Source organism: Nyctereutes procyonoides, unplaced genomic scaffold (genome assembly GCF_905146905.1).
Source record: "Nyctereutes procyonoides isolate TBG_1078 unplaced genomic scaffold, NYPRO_anot_genome, whole genome shotgun sequence".
NCBI lineage: Eukaryota > Metazoa > Chordata > Mammalia > Carnivora > Canidae > Nyctereutes > Nyctereutes procyonoides.
The window spans coordinates 10,556,680-10,574,656 of record NW_026575051.1 but is presented as its reverse complement, the minus strand read 5'-3'; the positions used below and the strand labels follow the sequence as shown (position 1 = coordinate 10,574,656).

General features: G+C 41.5%; 1 protein-coding gene across 2 annotated transcripts in view; it reads left to right on the top strand.

The window, feature by feature from the left end:
* Window positions 1-17,977, top strand: part of USP49 (ubiquitin specific peptidase 49) — a 91,407-nt gene that overhangs the window by 487 nt on the left and 72,943 nt on the right. Inside the window, exon 2 of one of the 2 annotated variants that reach the window (XM_055329943.1) lies at window positions 12,470-12,550. The gene's annotated coding sequence lies outside the window, so the exon portion shown is untranslated. Of the gene's footprint in view, window positions 1-8,875; window positions 8,902-12,469; window positions 12,551-17,977 lie in introns of those variants that run through there. The other variant, XM_055329946.1, reaches the window with a different exon arrangement.

Genomic DNA, 17,977 nt, shown 5'->3' with positions numbered 1-17,977 from the left:
CGGTCACCAGGACCTCAGTTTCTTTTTATCTTGTTCAGCCAACCTTAGGGTGTTGATCTTGCCCACAAGGTCAAAGCAGACTCATCAATCAGCCCCATGTCTAGAGAGTAAAGCAGTTTCTTTTTAAAGGGTATGACCTGGAATCTCTCCTATCAGCATGGCTATACTTCGCTGAAAGGGACATTCGGACATATAGCCTCTTACTTGGGTAGCCATGTGTCCAGTTAAAACTCAGGGACTTCTGTGACTAAAAAATGAAGGAGAAAATATATGTGGAGGCCCCCTCTGCTACATGAAGCTCAATGGATGTGCCCAGGTGGGCCCTTGGTGGTTATTTTGCAGAGTAACCCCTGTAATGAAGCTCTTTGTGAATTAATTGGGCTAGGGTAGATGCCAGAGCCACTTGTGAGTTTAGCTGGCTTCTTCACACTGGGCAGTCAGTTCTGCACCCCTTGCTTAAGGGTTCATGGCTTCCTGAGCTCTTTGTCCTTATCTCATTTAAGCCGCCTTGCTGCTCATTGGACTTACATTGCCTGCCCACCTGACTCCTGCTGTAGAAATGTTCAGTTGTGCTAACATTGATACATACAGGCAGGGATGGTCTTAGGAAACATGTTAATGTACATACTACAGTGTTGTCCCTCACTGAAGGTACCCAGATCTAAAGCCTCTGCAACAAGAATCAGGAGGCAGTCATGTTTCCCTTGTAGCTTTGGCTGGCGGGAAGCTTAGTTTAACTTTATAACTGCAGGACCTGCTGGCTGCATTTTTTGTTCTCTTTTGTCCCTGGCTTTTTTGTTTGGCTCTTTTTCCTATTTTTGCTTTTTTAACTGAGGTGTGTTTTAGATGTCATTTACACACAATAAAATGCATAGTTTTTGGCTTTCAGATTTATATTTGCTCTTGTCCAGCTTTATCTGTTTGTATTTTTCCATAGGCTACCTCATATATTTTGTGAGATGAGACAGCATTTTGAATATAATGTATTCTTGAAAATATACAGAGATTGAGCATGGTAAATATGACTCTAGATGTATGCATTTTAGGGAGAGACTCTTTTCTAAAAACGAATGAATAGTATAAACTTACTATAGTTTGCCTTTTAGACACAATTTTGGTTCATACATTTCCAGCATTCTTCACTTTTGTTCTTTTCCCTTTTTTTGAGCATACATTTAATCAGCTTTAAGTCCAGTGAGTACCAGATCAAACTTTATGAACTGTCACTTGGGTACTTGTGTCCGTCTTTGCCTTTTGCATCAACTAAAAAAAGTTTATCACTAAAAAAGGCAGGTAATGCAATACATTTCTTCACTTAACAAATATGGCTCTACTAGTGAAGTTGCCAAAACTAAACTGGTAACTAGTGGGAAGGGTCCAGATGTCATCTAGCTTTTGTATGCAAGCCTGAATGGGACTTTCAAGAGTAGTTTAGGATTATCACTATATGATTTTTGAAAGTTCAGGTTGGATGAAAGTTTAGGAGCTTTGGTATAAATTTAAGGAAAAAAGGGCAAACTGATACTCATTTTATAAATGTAAACTTAAACTCGGCTAGTTCATAGAGATGCCATATGTTTTGGTTTAAATCTGATGTTTTTCCTTCTATACTAGACTTGTCTTCCTACATCTCCTTCTTTTGCTTGCAGATGCCTTACCCGTCTCCATCTGTAGCCACCCCCAAAAGAGTAGTAACTGAGAAATTTCTAAGACTGTGCCAACATGTCACCTTGGTGGGTACCTTTGCCAGAACCACATGGAAATCTGCCAATGTAAACACTCAAAGCTATGCAGGGCAGCTGTAGGACTCATCTAGTTTTCCTTTACCTAGGAGATGGGGGGGGGGCAGCTGTGGGCTCCCACAGAGGTCATGCTAAGAGATGAGCCTGGAGATGGGACCAAATTTCAGGCTCAGGACCCTTGACAACCTGGGCCTCTGTGTGGTGCCAGGTGATTTTAGGTGGGATGTGGAAAACTTATATTAGTACTTACATCTTATTCTAATGTATATTAGGAAAAAGCAGAACTAGCACTTTATTCCTTAGGATGAGGGTAAGTTTTTAAGAAAGAGTCCATTTATAAGAACTATTCAAATTATTTGACAAGTGATACCTGCAAATGACAAAAAATCTGTGATGGCAGAAGGCAAATGCTGGGATTTGGGGAACCCTATGTTCCACTTGTGTCTGGTCCATCACTTTTATCCATCAGTGGTTCCTTCTCTGGCTGTTCTTTATCTCCTGTGCTGTTGTGATTCCCTGGACTCCTTCTCAGGCTGCCTCCTGCTTGCTTGCCTCAGATCTTGAGTACCAAATGGTCAGTCACATTTCCCCTGCTGTCTGTTGGTGTCCCTGTTCCACTGAAGAAATACTGAAAGACTCACCATCACCATTCCTTTCCACCACCAGGTCTTCCCCAACCCAGTGTGTCCAAGTGTTCATTCATGAGGCTTCAGGATGAGGTAGTGAAATTTTTCTTGCCAAATCCTGGATGGTAAAGGAGAGCAGTTAGAAATTCCCACCTATGCATGCCCTCCAGGTGTCAGGAATTGAGATTCTGAAAACATAGGAAGGGCAATAGCCTGAACATTTTGAAGATGTGAATACAGTAGATCTGGAGCCAGGCACGACTGATGTATGGCCTCACTGTCTCCAGGCTCATACCTATAATTCCCAATATTGTTTTTCCCTCTCTATAGCCATCTGCTCTGTATCTTAGAGCTGTCTGGGCTCCTTGGGCTGCAGGCCCAGTCACAAGTGCCGCGTGGCATGGCTGAAACTAGTTGTATTACAAGTTTGGTCCTCTCCTTGGGGTTGGTGTCTTTGGACTTTGAGCAGTCTCTTCTTGCGGATGGACTCTCCCCCCAAGGTGAGTCTCTGCCATTGTGTAGAACATTCTAAAATCAGTCTCTCGGGCTACCCTTTAGGTCACCTCGTTTGACCATGATTCAAGACTGAGATCTCTACATTATCCATCCCAGAGGTCATGCAGTCTTGACTTGGCCTCATCTAGGGAAATCTCTTCCCCCTGTGTATTTCATCTTTTTTCAGTAACTGAAACAAACACAAAACAAGACAACATATCTGACAACATACCTATCTATTCCCTCCCAGATTGTGGAGACTGTATTGTGCTTAATGAGAGAGTCTCTGGTTAGTTGCTGGAGTATGAGCAGATGATGACTGTAAAGTAGTGGTTCTAACTTAGAGCAGCCTAACCTCTGAGGGGAGCCCCAAGAGGCCTAAGGTGCCTTGGAATCAGACATGGTTTTGTATGTGTATGTTTAGTTTTGGGGGAATAGGATTTATAGGGTTTATTAGAGTATCTCAAAGATCTGTGATCTAAAAAAGGATCTCTAAAAGAACAGATCCTGAAGGGAAACAGCAGGAAGGCAAAGATAAAGCAGACGTGAAATAACATTCTACTTGTGTATTGTGAGACCTTCCCCTTGCCACTTAGACTTCTCCTGTAAGGTCTTATCCGGGGTTTTTCCTCCTTCATTTCATAGTCCTCCAGACCTTTCAGTCAGTTTCTGGCAAGTGGGACTATTTTCCTTCTCTTACCTTTCTATTGGTTTTCCCTTCTTTTGTCTCTACACATCCATGCACACAACCTTTTAGAAATGGGTAAAAGTAAATATGTATGAAGAATCTTTATAGCTTTCTTGGTTACTCTTGGAGTTACTCTTCCATTATTACACAGTCCACATTCTGTAGGATCTGATAATTATGCTGTCATAATGGAACTTGACATAATAAATATATTTTCATCATTCAGAATGATGTCATTGATGAGGCCGAGAAGTAGTTCTTTGCCTCTGTGATGAAGTTAGCAAGTTAAAACAAATTTTTTTGGAACTCTGAGGCAAAGGTTCCTAATTCTCTTGTATTCTCTGCTTTATTTGCCATCCCATTCCTGCCCCATCAGATTGCATAGACTTAAGGCATGAATGAATGGCATGAATTTTGCTGAAATTTCTTTGGAGGCTTTAAAAGAGAGAATTTAGGGAACACATTTATATATCCTAGATTGTCCCAAAAGCAGAATTCAATATTGGAAATCTGTCATGTAGGAAGGGCAAAGCGAGGGACATAGAGGTGACAGGTATTCCGAGACAGCTATTGCTCTTAGGAGATAGGTGGCTAGGTGCTGGCTGTAGTACTGTACTGAACTTGCCAGGTGACTTCAGTCAAGTTGGCCTTTCTGGGTCTCATATAAAGTGAGAATAATGGTACCTACTTTGCATGTTTCGTAGGCTTGTTGTCGGACTCAAGGGAGAATAGATGTCAAAAGCTTTGTAGGCAAGGGGATGCCCTCTCTGCTCTTGCTTTTTAATGGTGCTGAAGGTACTGGTGTTTGGTTAGGATGTTTAAGCTGGAATGTTATAGGAGTACCTGGCTGGCTCAGTTGGAAGAGCATGCCACTCTTGATATTGGGGTTGTGAGTTTGAGCCCCATGTTGGGTATAGAGACTACTTAAAAATAAAACCTTTAAAAAAATAATAAAACCTTTAAAGAAAAAAAGGAGTTAGTTATAGGGTCATACTGCTTGGTGGCAGGTTAAAATTCTCCCCCAGTGGAAAGAATTTTATTGTGATAGAGAATGAGCAGTGAGAGAGGGTTCCAAGAAGGTATACGTAGCAAAGGTATATTTTTTTTGTAACCCGATCAGTGAGCACAGTTATTTGACCCATCTCTGGAGCATGGAACTCTGTTTTTAATATTTATTCACAGTGAAAAGATTTTACTTGTTCTTCTACAACCAGAAAGGAAAGAGGCTCTGTTTAAAAAAAAAAAAAAAAAAGTTGGGGTAGAATTGACTCTGTCTTCTTTGTGGAACATACCCATCCCTGTATCCCTTCACCTCTTAGGCCTTAGTTGTGCCTGTCTCTGAACTATATTTGTGTGGTGCCATGTGTATTGTGATTACACTTGTTACCAGTTTTATCTTTAATGGAAACTCAGTGTTGTTTTTTTCTTTTTTAAGATTATTTATTTATTTATTCATGAGAGACACACAGAGGCAGAGACACAGGCAGAGGGAGAAGCAGGCTCCCTGCAGGGGACTTGATCCCAGGACCCCAGGATCACGACCTGAGCCAAAGGCAGATGCTCAACCTCTGAGCCACTCAGGCATCCCAAGCTCAGTGTTTCTGATTCTGTTTTCCATTTCTTGTTGATAAACCAATGAAGCTCTTAATTCTGAAACTACACTACAGCCTTTTTGCATAGCCTTCTCATTTAAGTTATCTAAAATAGTCTTTTTAGGGATGCCTGGGTGGCTCAGTGACTGAGCATCTATCTTTGTCTTAGGTCGCAGTTGATTCATCCCCGTGTCCTGTTGGGTTCTCTGGTCGGTCCTTCATTGAGCTCCCCGGAGGGAGCCTGCTTCTCCCTCTGCCTATGTCTCTGCCTCTGTCTCTCATGAATAAATGAATAAAATCTTAAAGTAAAATAGTCTTTTATTTCTGCTTCCATCTAATACACAATTCTCAAACCCTTTAGTCTCAGGACTCTTTGATGCTTTTAAGTTCCAAAGAGGTTTTGTTTATCTAGGTTATATCTATATTTGACTTATTAAAAGTTATGGGGAAAAAGAAAGTATTCATTTAAAGATAAATCCATCACATGTTAATATGAATATTTTAATGAAAAAATAACTTTTTCAAGCAAAAAAACTTCCACGAATGGTATTGTTTTGTATCTTTGCAAATCTCTTGAATGCCTGGCGTAATTGAAGACAATGGATTCTCGTATCTGCTTCTGCATTTAGTCTATTAAAATTTGTCATTTTGGTTGAATAATGTGAATCCAACCTCACAGATGTGTAGTTGGAAAAGGCGAGGAGTATATTAATCTTTTCACATAATTGTGGATATTCTTTGATACTACATTACAACTCTGTTAGTTGCAATGTGGAATCTCAAATTCTATCAGTGAACTTTTTGTACTCTGTTATATAATAATACTCATTGGTTTATTTTGTACTTTGAAGGGATCTTTTACTGATACCTGATTTTTTTTTAACATATACTTCTTTTTTTCTTTTTTGAGATTTTATTTATTTATTCATGAGAGACACAGAGAGAGAGAGAGGCAGAGACACAGGCAGAGGGAGAAGCAGGCTTCATGCAGGGAGCCCAACATGAGACTCGATCCCTGGTCTCCAGGATCACGCCCTGGGCTGAAGGCGGCGCTAAACGGCTGAGCCACCTGGGCTGCCCACTGATACCTGATTTTGAAGCATCATGCATTGGTTAGGAAAACATTGCAGATCTTTTAGGTGTTGACACATTTCTTTTACAAGATTAAAAAATCACATTTGTTAATATCATCACTAATCTCATCAGAAAAGCCCTGGGAAGTTATTACATTCACAGTGGCACATACAGGTTCGTAAAAATTAGAAGTTTTGCTTGAGAGCTTGAGTTTAATTGTTGCTAACAAGTGCTGTCGGGCTCACTTTATCTTTGAGAAAATATGTCAGACACCCAAAACTGACAAAATATAGTTTATCTGTTAGCTGTTCTTTCAAGTAAAAATGGTATTCCATGAAGAAAGTTGCTAATTCAGCTCAAAATGTGGAGACATTGCACAAGTGCTTTTCCTCAAGAAAAAGATGGTACTTAGGTAAGGAACATAAGTGCTTTATTCATACATCCATTTAACCACGTAGAATAGTATTGAAAAGATGGGTACTTATATAAAACATAATTTTTAGTATTTCATCAAAGACTTCTACCGTGAAACAAGTGTTATTTTTTTTCCTATGAATGAGTGGCAGTGAAGAGTACATTGATCAATTGCCTTGATATATACTAAGGCAGCAGTAATTTTATCCATTGTTACTTTTGTATCCTCAGTGCAAATGTCATCACAGTGACAAAGGCAAATAACGTCCTATTATTATTAAAATAGTTTTGATCTCAGGACCTTGTGAAAGCGTCAGGGCTCCACAGGACACACTTTGAGAACCACTGATCCAATACATACTCAAGGTACTGAGAATCTTTTCTCCCTAGATTGCTATTCTGAGAACACCTCTTTCTTCAGAAGTCTTAAGTGGCTCTTATTATATGTCAGGCGCTTTGCTAAAGAATTAACATTGAATAAGATACAGTCTTTAATCTCTTAAATTTAATTTTGGAGGGGCTTTGGGGAGTCAGGGGAGAAAACTGATGATAAAGGAGTTAAAATGGGGCAGCCCGGGTGGCTCAGAGGTTTAGCAATGCCTTCAGCCCCGGGCGTGATCTGGACACCCGGGATCGAGTCCCACGTCGGGCTCCCTGCATGGAGCTTGCTTCTCCCTCTGCCTGTGTCTCTGCCTCTCTCTCTCTTTGTATTTCTCATGAATAAATAAATAAAATCTTAAAAAAAAAAATGGGCAGCCCGGGTGGCTCAGCGGTTTAGCGCCGGTTTAGCGCCGCCTTCCGCCCGGGGCCTGATCCTAGAGACCCAGGATCGAGTCCCACATTGGGCTCCCTGCATGGAGCCTGCTTCTGCCTATGTCTCTGTCTCTGCCTCTCTATCTCTCAAGAATAAATTAAAATCTTAAAAAAAAGGAGTTAAAATATAAGATTTTTAAAAGAATTAAAGACAGGCAACAAAAGGAATGCTAAGTTTTAGATCTTACTTTGAGCTCTTGAACCACATGGCAGACCCTCACCAAATCAATCTCCAGGTCCTTTCCTTCCATCATCAAACCCCTTTAAAATGTCCAGGTTAATTACCTTTAGACATGTTTTCACACTTAAGTACGCTTGGCTGCAGGCATTGTAGGTGCATGCTTACAGATGCACTTACTGTTTCTCCCTTCTAATTTTGTTGTTCTTTAGCTTTTGTGCTTCTCTATTTCATACTGACAAGTGTGTAGCTTTGAGTCAGTGTAGCTGTTAAGCCATATGTTTATGTCTTTAACTTGTCCATTGACATGTAAGGCTTTACCTGCTTTAGCCATGTGATTGGGTGATGTAACAGTGTTGGCCTGTTATTTGTAATTTGGAGGGTAGCGTCACCTCCCGCGAGTTAGGTTAGAACAATGCAGCCTCTGGAGGAAGCCTTTTCTGGGGGCAGAACAGACTAGTAGAAGTAGCCGCTGTTGTTTCCCTGTGGTCTCTATCCCTACAATCTGAACTTCTTAAGTTTTTGGCAGTGAACCTCTTCCTTGTGGGAGGGTGGGGTGGGAGATTGTCATCAAACAGCTGGGTCCCTCCTGGGTCTTCAGTGGCAAAAGTCAGACACGTGCTCACCCGTCTGGTAGCCAATAGTAACTTTCGCAAACGCTGCTGCCTGGGGACACCTCAGGGTTCGGAGGCGGCTGCTTTCGGAACGACGCAAGTTAACAATAAGTCTCTTAACGGAACAAAACGAAAACATAGGATAGTGAGAAAAGCTCTTCCCCTTGGCAGTGGGGAAAGATGTTAAAGGAGCTCCAAAAAGTGTGCGGAGAACTAATGGAGAATTCCTTCACTGTTCCGCGCGGGCTGAAGTGCTGGGGAGAAGGGGGCGGAGATGGGCTCGGAGAGTCTGGCCCTTTAAGGAGGAGGGACAGCCTTAAGACTCTGTACCTTTAAGAGTCTCTTTGTCTGGAAACCTCCTTATTTACTCTCCTGTGCTTCAACCAAACTTCGACCCGCGATTCACGACGCCTCTCTACGCCGCCGCCCCTTACGCCAGGCTCAAATCGGCCGCACGTTTGTGGCTAACCCTAAACTTTGCGCCCGTGGCGCGAACCCTCGGAGAGGCTGGCTGTGCCGGGGTCGGGGCCGAGCGCTGCGCCGTTGGCGCAATGCGGGGCCCTGGGGGCGGGGCTCCGGCGGGCGGGCCAATGGGCGGGCAGGAGGCGGGGCCGGGTTCGGTTGTCTCGCGCCCTGGTGACAGCTCGCGCGTGCTGATGATGGCGGTAAATAGAGGGGGGGTCGGGGAGGGGGCGGAGGAGGTGGGGAGGCAGCCAAGGGGGTAGCTCCAGGGGGTGGGGGGACGAGGACCGGGGAGGACGCGACGGCCAGGGAGCCCATTCTAAGACGCGGAGGCGGGGACAGGAGTCTCCGGCACAGTGGCCCTCCCCTTTAAAGAAGCCAAATCCTCATACACCGGGTGAGGGGCGACAAAGGCGGCGCGCGCCTCGCGGGCGGGAGGAGCGGCGGCAGGGGGCGGGACCGCGGCGCCGGCGGGCTGGGGGCGCCCGGGGCGGGGGCCGGCGGAGGCGAGAGCCGGCTGTCCGGGCGCGCCGGGGCTTTATTTTGGCGGGGTGGGCGACGACTAGGTTGGGGGGGGGGGAACCTTGAGAGGAGAAGGGAAGGAAGGCTTAGGAGCTGCGGGGGGAAACGGGTCTAAGAATGAGATGAGGATTAAGGGGGAAAAGGGTTAGAAGGCAGGGAGAGGAGGAGTGAGAAAAAGCCAGCCAAGGAGGTAGGAAGGAGGCAAAACCCAGGGTGGGTGTCTAGGAAGCCGGCCGGGAATGAGGTTAGGAAGACCAAGGCTGGGGTTAGGTGTAAGAGCAGGGGTTTGAGGACCAGAGCTTTCTAGGGGGATAGTAGCAGGGTTAGCATGCTGGGGTAAGAGTTGGAAGTGGAAGGCAAGGAGGGGCAGAGCTGGGGTGATAGTTGGGAGTAGAGGAGAGAGGGTGATTAAGAGCCAGACGTGACAAGGGTGTGAACTAGTGCAGAGCGAGATGAGCTGAAGGACTAGGACCCGCGGTGGTGTGGGAATCGAGAGGTTCTGAGGAAGGTATGGGTTAGTGGGTGGGCGATGGGTGTAAATTTTTTAAAGTGAGGGAGGGTGAATTAGACACTGGATGAGGACCAGGTGGAGTTAGGAATAAGCGTAGTGGAAGGATGAAAGGAAACAGATGAGAGGTGGGGCATTTATAGGACAATTCTGAGACCAGACAAGCTGAAAGAGGGTGTAAAGAAGTGATGGCGGTCTGGGACAGGGTCACTGGGGAATTGTGTTAATTGACGAGGTTCAGCCAGATCCAAGGTAAAAACAGTGAGGTGGAGAGACAGGGCTGAAAGGGGATGGTGAGAGGAGCAAGGAAGAGATGGGCCCTGGGAATTAAAGGATGAGATGGAGTGTAAGGGAAGAGAACAGGGTTAAGGGAAGCTGGAGAAGTCCTGCTGGATGAAGAACTGGGCTAGACTCTACAGGAGTGGGAATCAAATGTGCGTGTTATGGGGAGATGCTCCAGAAGGTCTGCATGGGTCAGGGCACAGACACTATAGTGAAGGATCAAGTGTAGGGAGCCTTTGGTGCAGAAGAGGAGGAACCTTGGTGAGTGAAAAGAGACCTAGAGATAGGAGTAAACGCTGAAAAGTAAGAGTGGAGATTGGGGAGGGGAAGTGTTGTGCAGGAAAGGAATTCTTTGTTGAGAAGAGAACTGTAAGTGTGTTGAAACTGTGGGTCCTTTTGTCCACAAAAGTAGGAAATTCCAGAAACCTCCTTTTCTCTTAAAGACATCTTAAATCTGTTTTCCACCTTTCATTGCTTTTAATTCTACTTCCATGTCCACTTTGAAAAGATGAGACCCATTTTGATTTGATTTTGTTCTTCTGTGAATGATGAAGCGTCAACTCAGTGTTGGAAACCTCTGTGTTTTGCTAGTGTTGTGATAATGGGAATACAGGTTTTATTTATTTGCAGTGTGGCTCCGCCTGTGTAGTGTGATAGTGTTGTGTTGTAGCAGGGTGTACCTAACAGCACTGGGTAGAGTGTTTTATCCACAGCATTTCATTTTCAGTGGAGAGCCCACTGTTGTTGAGATAGAAAAAGATGAACATCTTTTTGTTTTGATTAATCAACCATATTTCGGCCTAATTGTTTTTTGATGGCTGGAGAATATTGAGAAATCATTTCAGAAGAAGGCAAATAACCAACCAGGGAAGTTTGCTGGAGAAGAGATTTAAATCAGGACTGTGAGGGCTTTGAGTTTCTAAGCTGCCTTTAGCTTTATGTGGGACATTTCACACTATAGTAGGTAACTCACGCATTTAACTAAATGGAATAAAGAGATTTGTAGGAGAATTTTAGAGTGGGACTTCTTTTTTAGGTTACGTAATGAATATATGAGTAACTTTTATCATGAAAAAGCCTCTATACAATAAAGCAATGCCTGGACATTTCCACTGCCTCTTCTATTTTGTAGTTATGAATAAAGAAGGCCATATTAATATTCATTTCCTAGAAGCTTTTGACTTTTAAGGCATGGAAATTAAAAGGAGGATGAGAAATTTGGTACAAAATTTAGATTATTCTTACTATTTTGGTTTGATGATTTTTATTCTGAAGCTTTTATATTTAGCTAAGAATGTGAATGATTATTACTTTTTATTTGATAGTGTCAAGGATAGCTATAATTTACTTAAGGAAAAAAATGCAAACTGATCTTGAGAATCTTATTTGAGGTTATTTTAGGGTACATTCAGATACACAAAGATAACTTTTTTCCAAAGTTGTGTAAATTTTGTATTGCCACTGTTTTATGGGTGTTTGTATAAACAGCAAAAATGATGGCGTTTGTAACAGCAAAATTATATTTTGATTAGTAGATATCAGAAAAACTGGTTAATATATGTCAATTCAGAATCTAAAATCTGTCTGGATTCTCTTAAGCAAGTGTTCAAGGTGACTACATTGATTTTGTAATTTAATACAAGATTTTTATTTTTATTTACTTTTATTTTTTTAATATTTTATTTATTCATGAGAGACACACAGAGAGAGAGAGAGAGAGGCAGAGGCAGAGGCAGAAGCAGGCTCCATGCAGGGAGCCTCATGTGGGACTTGATCCCGGGTCTCCAAGATCACACCCCGTGCTGAAGGCGGCGCTAAACCACTGAGCCACCCGGGCTGCCCTAATACAAGATTTTTAGAAATTACTGTTTTTGCTGCTAAATTTGAAGAAGATTAGTTTGAAATGTTAACTTTTAATCTTAAGAGTAACTTGGAATGGGGCACCTGTTTCTGTTGGATGTTTGTGCATATTCCCTTGCTGTCTCAATATGTTTGGCATTATTAACAGTTTGTATTCTGTTTATGGTTTTGCCATTTTTATATTATAGTTGTTTTATACTTGATGTCTTTATATAAATAATTTTAGGCTTATGTGATGTTGATGAAGAAGGAAATATAAACTCTAAGGTCAGCCGTAGGAAAGAATCCATTTGGGTCCTGTCTTTTCTATATGCTGCAATAGTGTGCTAAATCACTGATTCTCATTGGGAATGGTCATTTCTCAGTTGATATTTCTAAAGCTGAAAATAGGTAATCTTTTGGTTCAAATAATATTATTCATCAATAAGGACTCCAGTGATAAATGTGAGCTTTGTTTTCATTTGTTCATCAGGTGAATTCTACTCAATTGAACTTTATTTTGGTTATAATCTTATTTGCTAAGCAATACGCTTAATTTACATATTCAGATTTGAATGAGTAGTTGGTACATACCTAAATGTTTTTCTGGTTAATCATAGATTCTTTGGATGGGAAGAGACCTTGAGAAGACCTCTAGTTTGTCCTGCAACTTCAGTCAATATCCCACTTAAATCATCCAGGTAGATAAAAATTTATCCTGTTTTCAGAAATCATCAGACATAGTGTGGCAACCTTTGCAGATAGTCTTTTCTGGTATGTAGTTATTTTCTTTATTAGGACAGTCTACTTTCTCTCTAACCACCATACATGTAATGCTGTGTTTATATGTGTTTTGTGTTGCTTCATTCTTCATTTTTGAGTAAAAATATTTGCTTACTATAGTATTAAAATCCTAGTTCTTGGGATCCCTGGGTGGCGCAGCGGTTTGGCGCCTGCCTTTGGCCCAGGGCGCGATCCTGGAGGCCCGGGATCGAATCCCATATCGGGCTCCTGGTGCATGGAGCCTGCTTCTCCCTCTGCCTATGTCTCTTCCTCTTTCTCTCTCTGTGACTATCATAAATAAATAAAAAAAAAAAAATTAAAAAAAAAAAAATCCTAGTTCTTCATAAACTTAATAGTAGTAGCTCCCCACCCATATGCTTTTATGCCAGCCACTGTTGTAAGTGCTTTGCAGATTAGAATTTATTTACTCCTAGCAGCAACCCTGAGAGGTTGGTGCTGCTCCTGTTCCCATTTTACTTTACTGAAATAAAGCCTCCTTGGGATTAAATGATTTCCCCTCACTCAAGGATACACTCAGACCGCCCCCCCCCCCCTTTTTAAACTTGTAGAATTCTAGGAAGTGGTGAGGATAGGATTTGAACCTATCCATTCAGGAAAAATGGAACTCCAGTTTCAGTGCAGGAGGATAGGATTTGAACCTATCCATTCAGGAAAAAATGGAACTCCAGTTTCAGTGCAGATATCCATAAGCAAGGAGAGTCTGTTGAGACTCCCCCTGGTTTTTTATTGTCTTCTCTTTATGTGTTTGTGTAAATAATAAACTAAGTATATTTATGGATGCTTTAATTTGGTTAAATAAATTGGTCTGCTCTTTTTTTTTTATTAAGACTTATTTTTTTCTTTTAGAGCAGCCTTAGATTCACAGCAAAACTGAGTGGAAGGTGCAGAAATTTCCCATAGTCCCCTTACATGCACAACCAGCCTCCCCCGTTATCAACACTCCCTCACCAGAGTGGTTCATTTGTTATAGTTGATCCACTCATTTTTTAAAATACCTAATAATAAGCATTTACTAATTGCTCACCATGAGCTAAGTTTGTGAAATGTTTGAAACTCTCAACAACCCTGTGAGAGAGAGCTTCTTTTAATGCTTGTGTATGTGTGACATTTGATATTCTTAGGATGTTTCAGGCTTATGGAAAAGTAGCAAAGATGGTATAGAACTTCTCTGTACCCTTATTCAAATTCACCAGTTTCTCATTTTGCCCCATTTGCTTTATCATTTTCTTTTATTTGAGTATTTTTCAAGTAAGTTTGAAAACAAGTGGATAGGAAGGCCTAATTTTGAAAAGAAAAGGGAAGAGTGTTTTGAATGTATAAGCAAGTTGGCATGTTTGATTTTTGTAAAAATGTTGTGATGCAAAGAAATGTCAAGATTGGATTGAGAGTGGATTTGGGGGTCATAGGCTTTCTTTTCTTCACTGTATTCTGAAAAACATTCTTTTACCTGTGAATGACGAGTTTGTAGGTCCCTCCCTCATCAGCAAAACCATGTCATGGTGTACACCTCTGTTGGGGACCTTCTAAGCATCTGGCATGGTGTGTTCATACACACGGGAGTCTTCAGGATATGATACCTGGTAATGATGTATGGGTGATGATTTGTTTATTAGTTTTTAAGTTTTTCTTTATTTGAGAGAGAGCACGAGCAGGGAGAGGTGCAGAGGGAGAGAGACAAGCAGACTCTGCTGAGTGAGGAGCCTGACATGGGGCTTGATTCTAGGATACCAAAACTATGACCTGAGCCAAAGGCAGATGCTTAATGGACTGAGCCACCCAGGTGCCCCATATGGGTGATTATTATGTGAAAACAGGAGCCACAGGCCTGTTCATCACTGTGACTGAGACATATTTAGGTGAAATATAGATATTGAAGATCCTTCTATAGCATCAAGGAGCTGGAAGTGATCTAAGTGTAAAATGTACTTCCTTAAGAACCTAAGGTTGCAATTAATACAAATTAGGTTTACTTTATGGTAGGGGAATGAATATAAATATCCTTCCCCCAAAATAAACCTAAATTTTGGGAGTCTTTAATTGTCATCATATAAGGAGATTTAATGGACCCCATCCCGCTACTAACTTCCAGCTCATCCTCAATCTTTATTAAAATGGTAGCCAGTCCATTTCATAAAAGCATGACCTGCAGAATGAGGCCTGTTCAATTTCAGTAAAAGGACTATTAGCTGTATTCTGATGTATGTAAAATACAGCACTTGAGGGCTTCCCCCCACCCCAAAGCTATGAAATATAGCTCCTTGTTAAAGCTGATTGTAATAATTAAAAACACTTAGCTTTCATAAGGATGAGAAAATTTTAAATTATTTGGAAAGCATTCTTTCTAGTCATGCATTATTGTTTCTGAGGCATGGGCAGTTTTTAAACACTATAATACTATTCTTTTCCCATTTACATGTTAATAGAAGTCTGAAAAGTAAGACACTCTTCTGAAATTTTCAGGGTTGTTTTTATTATATGTCAAGTTGTAAACAGCATTCTGTGACAGGTATTTTCTCTCTTTGTCTTCTATTGAGCTAATTAGTAATTTACACTCTAGTAGCATCTCTTCCAGCCTCACTGTGTGAAAATGCCTGCTACTCTGTGCCTTCCATGCAGCCTGGGCTGGCAAATGATTGGGGGCAGATGTTGGTTACCACATCAAAGGGATCAGGAATAAAATTTATTTTTGTATTGTGTTTTTATAAACATACAGGCTTTTGTATATGCCCTGTGACAGCCTTGCTGCCCACCCAACCCCCATTCAAATAGGAATGTTATAACCTCCTGTAATCCAGAGCTACTGTCCTTGATTCAATTTTGGATTGTTTTCTGTTCTGTCCCCCACCCCCACCCCAACATTGGGGGATTTGGGAAGGATTAGCAGGGCAGTCTGTCAAAGTTTAGAGCCCAGGGAACCGGTCTTCGTTGCTCCCTCCCATTGTCAGCATATAGAGCTTCTTATAGAGCTTCTTGCTGTTGCCTTTTTAACCTAGCAATTCTTCACTCATTGGGCAAGTTATGTGAGGGTTGGGAGCACAGCTCTGTTGTTAGTGAGTTATGAAGATGCTTTCATACAATACTTGTATTCCTCTAAAGGACGGATAGGTCCTGCCTTTTTATCAGCTTTTTTTAAAATGCAGCCATGAGTGACCAAAAGATAATTTATAGCATGGCTTTAGCACCTCGTCATGTTGGTATTCTGCTCTTTCCTGCCCCCTGCTCTATCTCCTCCTGCCGGCCTCTGACATGGGAAGGATGATGTTTACTATCTATCATGTGTTCACATGGATTGACCATGTGGACATATTAGAGTAGCCAGAGCTTTTGTCTTTGAGATAAATTAAAGTCTTTTTTTTTTCATCTTAAGATTTATTTATTTATTCACGAGAGACACACAATGAGAGAGAGAGGCAGACACAGGCAGAGGGAGAAGCAGGCTCCATGCAGGGAGTCCGATGTGGGACTCGATCCCGGGAGTCCAGGATCATGATCTGAGCCAAAGGCAGACACTCAACCGCTGGGCCACCCAGGTGTCCCGAGATAAAGTCTTTTTTTTTTTTTAATTTTTTTTAAATTTTTATTTATGATAGTCACAGAGAGAGAGAGAGAGAGAGAGAGAGAGAGAGGCGCAGAGACATAGGCAGAGGGAGAAGCAGGCTCCATGCACCGGGAGCCCGATGTGGGATTCGATCCTGGATCTCCAGGATCGCGCCCTGGGCCAAAGGCAGGCGCCAAACCGCTGCGCCACCCAGGGATCCCCTGAGATAAAGTCTTAAGTATCAGTTTGTTCTATGAAGAATATAAATTTTAATTGACAATCAAAGGAATGGTAGAGGGGGGTTTACTGATATATCAGTTTTGAACCAAAACCATTCTAGAATGCTAGATAATTTGTAGTACTTATTTTTGCAGTTATGAATACTAATTTGTTAGGATAATAAGGTCAGAGTCCCTGTTAGAGCTAATTAGAGTCTCCTTGACAAAAATTGTTACATAGACGTGGCCACTAAGAAAATTAGGTAAGAAAATGTGTGAATAGCTCATTTCAGCCATCATTGCTAAATAGCATTATAATCATAAGCATCTAGCCTTTGACAGTGAATCAGCATTTATGAACAGAAGACATCACATTTATGTAAGCATTTATAGAGTACGTTGGGGGCTTTATAGTGTTTATTTTTTTCGTAATCTAAAATGCCCAGAACAATCCCTGGGTGGCGCAGCGGTTTGGCGCCTGCCTTTGGCCCAGGGCGCGATCCTGGAGACCCGGGATCGAATCCCATATCGGGCTCCCGGTGCATGGAGCCTGCTTCTCCCTCTGCCTCTCTCTCTCTCTCTCTCTCTCTCTGACTATCATAAATATATAAAAATAAAAAAAATAAAAAAATAAATAAAATGCCCAGAACATCCGTATGGATGGTCATTGCTAACATCTACTTCTCTTATTCCCTTCTTTCTGTGTTCTAATATAGCTGCCTATGTCAGTTTTCTTAATTATATTGGATGTTCATGACCACACACTGATTATATTCTTGTGCTTTACCATCCAAAAGAGGTCAAAGGTCAGATTAATAAGCAACATTTCATATAAAGCAAATTATCACTGAAATAGACACCACACAGAGGAATGTTACGAGTAAGTAAAGATGACAAAGTGAATACATGACTATGGAATTAAATATACTCTTTTAAAAGAAACATTTCTAAAATACATGACATTGCTTGAAGAACTCATAATTGTATTTCAAGTGAATGGTGAGTATGTTAAGGAAGAGACCAAACTCATTTGTAATTGGCATCATTGTCTACTCCATGCTAAAATCCTGGATTGGTTAAATATTACCTACCAGTTTCCCCAATTATCCTGTTAATATGCTTTTTGAATTTTTTTTCCTCCATGGGCAGTTCAGCTTAGCCTACAAATAATAATAATTCAAAATCTACTTAAGCTATCAAGTCAGTAATCCTAATCATTTAAATAAATATGAAATAAAACATACTTGCCACTTTTTACCTATCAGATTGAAAGATGATGGTAGCCAGTAGAGGCTAAGGATATGAGGTAGTTGGAACTCTCACATACATTGATGGGAATGTAAATTTTCTTGGAGGTAAATTTGGCAGTGTCTATTGGAATTTAAAATGTATTTGCCATGTGACCCAGCAATTCCACTCCTAGAAATCTGTCCTATGGATATATTCATATACTTGCATGAAAACTAGGAGTACAGAGTTTTTCTTTGTAGCATTGTTTGTTACAGGAGAAAAAAAAATGACGTGACATTTCCACACAGTGGAACCAACATTAAGCTGTTAGAAATGCA